The sequence below is a fragment of the Saccostrea echinata genome, unplaced genomic scaffold (genome assembly GCF_033153115.1).
Source record: "Saccostrea echinata isolate AGI-Se365-2 ecotype Australia unplaced genomic scaffold, CSIRO_AGI_Sech_v1 ptg000056l, whole genome shotgun sequence".
Taxonomy (NCBI): Eukaryota; Metazoa; Mollusca; class Bivalvia; order Ostreida; family Ostreidae; genus Saccostrea; species Saccostrea echinata.
Window position 1 is genome coordinate 22075725 of NW_026889805.1, and position 5303 is coordinate 22081027.

Consider the following 5303-nt stretch of genomic DNA (forward strand, 5'->3'; position numbering starts at 1 on the left):
CTGCGCAACTCGAACTGCTGAAGATCAGGTCAATGTCGTGATCATACGTAGCGCGTTTGGTTTTGCTATTAAACTATTCTAAAGGATCGTAAACACCGAATTCCTTGTGAAATAAAATCAAATTAAATTAATATTGCATGTTTTCATAAATTTTTGCTTTTTGCTTGTTCTTCCGACCTCGGAGCATTTACGACATACCCTTGCCGTTTTGCGACACCATGTCGGTAGAGAGGGACGCAACGATATATTTGCACAGAAAACCCAGCATATATTCCAGTAAAGGGTTATATTTAGGCAAGAAATATAGAGATTGATGCTGTTAGGTTTCGTGCAACAACTTCCCAAGCGATGTCACCTCTGAATACAGTATCACGATGCACTACATGGTTTCAGGTTAGTAAAAATAAACAGCAGAATAAACATGCACCAAACAGAATGATAACTTCACACCTTATATACTTATTCTTTGGTTGTAATTAATATCATTATAGCATCATCGACATTCATTTTCTTACTAACCGGGATTTACATCATTCACGTCAGTTTAAACTTTTTAATTTAAGCTTTAATTTAAAATTGCAGAAAATCTGCCAAATTTTCCTATACAGTTACATATATATAGATATCTCGCTCATAAATTCACACAGATGGGAAAAATAAACATCTAGCATGACATTAGTGAGCTCTGAGTATAATATTTGGTGCCAAATATTTTGTACTTGTGTTTTTCAGACTTGAAAATATACAGTTGCATAAAATATTTACCTCTTGGGTTGCTTTAAAGTCTTAATTCTTAGTGGGATCAAAATTTTCCTTCATTTATGAATATGGAATTATAATATAATCTGAAGTGACATTTCTAAGATAAACATTGTAATTCAGGGTTCGACACTAACGGTGGACCGGCGGCCCAAGTCCACCAAAAAATTGGAAGGTCCACCAAATGTTCTGGACTAGGTGGACCGTTGGTCCACTTAAAAATTAAACACCATATTTAAAAAAAACAAACAAACCGTAATTCCACTTTTTCTATAAATCGACATCCGTAAATCAACGATTAATTCATCCATACTTATATTTTACAAGAAATAAATAGGGTATAATTTATTTTGGGTAATCAGGGGAACCTAGCAACTAAATATATATTTTACATGTAATATTGATGACTACAATATCAATAACATTGACTGCAAGAACTTTCAACACAGACCTTGAAAAAGAAGCATGTAAAATTCGAGCCAAATTGGTCAGTCTGTCCTTTGTTTGTTTAATGCACAGAAAGGTGTGAAAATATACACTGGGTAACAGGAAATCACTTCACGCCTGACTTTTTGATGGCCAGGTTTGGAGATAATGAGAATTGATTGACAGCTGCATTTATGCATTGTCCTCAAACAGGTGTGATTTATATTTTATGAATACGTTATCTGCAGTTCCTGTTTTTTTTCTGCTATACATTATATCACATAAAAGAATCATATGATCGCATTTTATTTGAATAAATAATAATTTAAAAAAAAAAAAAATAAATAAATATACTTTTGTCAGTTTTGCATCGTTGTAAAAAGTATTCTAGCCATAGATACATGAAAAATTCATTTGTTTATATGAACAACTCAATTATTGGGATTATAAATTGTATCTACCTTTGGAAGCTAAATAAATGCAGGTTTTTACCATTGTAAATAAATTATATTAAAATAACAAATTGTTTGAAGATGTAGATTGTGTTCTTTTTTTTAAATATTGAAAATATGTTTCACAATATTGCTAAAAACTCCTGACTAATTGATTTGTTTCTGTTGACCGGTTAAACTTGTACTTTATTAGTCTGATGAGACTGGGTACATAAGTTGGTTTCAAGCCTTGTGTAATGAATTCATTCATTAATTCAAACATTTATAAAGGTCCACCAGAATTTGAGAAGGTCCACCAATATTTTTTGACTAGTGGACCTGCGGTCCACCAAGGTAAAAAAGTTAGTGTCGAACCCTGGTAATTAGTTTTTGTTTACTAGAGTCAAACTATCAAATTGCACTTCACTAGCCAAGTGACAAACTTAATGATAAACAATTCAGTATGATGTATGTCTGTGCAATACAAGATATGACTTATTAAAAAATGATGGGTTATGTACTTAGCCTAAGAAATGAAGTAATGTGGGGAAAAAAGACTTGATCAAAAAGTGTTCATAATTTTTTTTAAGACAACAAATTGACCAATTTTATTCTTATTTCAAAATGACTCCTTTTCTTGAGTGAGCTTGAACACTGTGGTGACTTTACACATTCATTCATTAGTCTTTGTTGTTGGTTATGGATGCTTATATGCTGCATAATTCTTTTAGAATTTTGGAATTGTATGAAAATTTTAATAAATAATAATTAGCACTTTTTATTATTATATCAATTTCAGATAAAGGAAGGAAGATGTTTTAGAGAGAGATAATTCCCAAAACAATGTGAGATTACAGATTATGGAAGATTGCTGGGCATTATGACAAACAAAGGTCTGATTAAACATTAAATATCCTTTTGCCATTCAATCATTTGGAAACAATTTAACTTCAAGACCTATGGCTTTGGATCTCTACTAAAATAAATTTTAGCAAATGAATAATTATACTGCTTTAAATGATGTAACTGTTCTATGAAATTATAAAAGCAGATATGTTTTGCTAACATTGATTGAAATCATAAAAGCTGTACATGTAACATGAGTTGCTTTGGAATTTGGCACTTACTTTTCCTTGTTATGCTAAAGCTTTTTACTTACTACCGGTAATAACTAATTGACATTGATTGTACATATTCAAATAATATCTATAAAATTTACTTGTAAATTGAATATATTTGTGACTGATTTGTTATTTGTACAGGTATCAAGGAGGAAAATGAACAATGTAGGTCAGCAGTCAAAATCTCTCAACTTATTCAACTCTTAGCAGCATGTTCCTATGGATCCAGATGCATTAAAAGATTTCTATTGTGTTGCAACCAATGGAATAGGTAGGAATGAATTAATTTTATTAAAAAAAAAAATGGGTTCACTATGCATTCAATTCTGGTGGTGGTGGTGATGGGGAGGGGAGGGTAATATATTTTTCTGGCCTTCAATAAGGACAAAATATTTATTTCCCAGCTCACCAAAGACAAATTGTGACAGCAAGATTATTATTTTATTTTCACTGGAATAAATTAGACAAAAGAAAAAAAATCTTCGCAGTGGAGAAGAATTTTTTTTATTTTATTAACATCTTCTAGGTCAGATTATTTCCAAAATCTGCCCTCAGAATCAAAAGGTCCTCCCTTTAACTTGCTAGCAAGATACTAGAATTTATAAAAATATAACTTTTTGAAGCCTCATTAGACTAGTAGTCATATTTCATAAATAACTGGAAAGGTGTCAAATTATTAAAATGTTATGTAGTAATGTAGTAAATTTTAAATAGGCATCATATACAGTTGAACTTTGATATCTCGAACACTGATATCTCGAATACCATGGATATGTCGAAGTGATTTGGAAGTCTCAACTACTTATCCTTAAAGTATTTTACCCCTTATATCTTGAATGCTCGGATGTCTCGAAGTTTTTTCTCAGGCCCATCTAGTTCGAGATAATAAGGTTTGACTGTATTTACAATTTTACTTGTATACTATATATATATATATATATATATATATATATATATATATATATATATATATATATATATATATATATATATACCCATAAGATAAACCTATGCTGTATCCATGGGTATGTGCTTTATCAATAGCACGTCTTCCGGTTTCGACACAATCCCTAGGCCTCGCTTCAAACTTAAATGTAAACTTATCGAAACTTCTAATTGTGAAAGTTCTGTGTTATCAAATGAATGCTAATGAGCAAAAATGTTCATTAAAAATATTAAAAATGAGAAAAAAACTAATTACACTTCCGTGAAATGTCAAAATTTATCAATGTAATGGCTACAGTGATAAAGGATGTTACCCCCCCCCCCCCCCCCCCCCCCCCACCACCACCACCACCACACACGCAATTGCTCTCATAGGAAATGTTAGACCTAGCAGTTAAGTTGTAGTTGGAATATATTGGAAAGCCTCGCGAATATACACCATTCAACTCATTGGATGATGCAAATATCAAATCACACAATATAGATATCCTCTATATATCCATGTCTACTTATCATTAAGGTTAACACAAATGGATTTTATTTTCCAGGCTAAGAATCACACTGTTTTGCCTCTGTCACCAAAGACTGAAATGTTTACTTCAAAAGACCTTCACCTGCAGTTATTAATATTTCAACAAAGTTCGTGGCCCAAAAAAGCTTGCAGTTGAAAAGGAAAGGAAAGATGAAAAAAATTCACTATGTCATAGAAGCTAGCTTTACTAGAACTATGTAGAAACTTTTGTCAAGGTTAAAAATCATTTTGTATAAACAGAACTAACAGTTATTGATCGAACTTTTTAACAGGGATATTTTAAACTGGTGATTGTTATCTTTATATGTTGAACATTTTAATACTATTTCCAATTAGATTATGCAAAAATATGTCATTTGTATCAGATAATGTTTATAAGTGTTAATGTGAGTTTAAACAGAGGAAATTCGGACTGCAATTTTTGGGGAATTAGATTATGAAAATACACTACTTTTATAAAGGATTAATTTAGATCCTTTTGTCCCATATTCTAATACATTGTACATTCAATGGTTAAAAGTTCCTTGTATAGAAATTTAATGGGAATTCATTGTTCGTTTTATCTACCATCATTCAAAATAAAAAAGAAATGTTTAAAGGAAAATAGGAAATCGGGGTGATAATTATCTTAATTATTAAAGACCGATTCATAATTTTCTTTATATGCATGATTTTTAGTTTTATTTCAAGATATTTATATATTTAAAATCAAATTAAATAATTTTTTTGTTTGATTTTTTATACATCAACACAGATAAATGTGCTCTAGGAATCAGTTTTTAAAAAATGTGGTCAGAGAAAATTCAGATTACCATATCTTTTTTTTTCCAATTCATGTACATACCAATTTTTTTCCTCTGTTACATAGCTATATATCACTTCTTTAAAATGAAGTTGAAAAATAAAATATTCAGTTATACCCAGTGTGATTTTATAACCTTTTTTGTAGTCAAGGGCAAGGAAATATAGTCAAATTTAAAGAGGGCAGAGAAAATTCAGACTGTGATAGTGAGCTATATAAATATGATAGCTATGAAAAAAAGCTTAGATCACTGAAGTTGTCCACAGACCTTTTGAATATTTGCAAAA

At 30.6% G+C, this 5303-nt stretch overlaps 1 long non-coding RNA gene across 1 annotated transcript; it reads left to right on the top strand.

Annotated features, from left to right (window-relative positions):
• The first annotated feature begins 276 nt into the window (after positions 1–276).
• LOC133173671 (uncharacterized) lies at positions 277–4358 on the top strand. The gene is made up of 4 exons (XR_009719060.1): positions 277–393; positions 2416–2509; positions 2879–3008; positions 4231–4358. It is a non-coding gene; the product is annotated as an uncharacterized LOC133173671 (long non-coding RNA).
• The last annotated feature ends 945 nt before the right edge of the window (positions 4359–5303 follow it).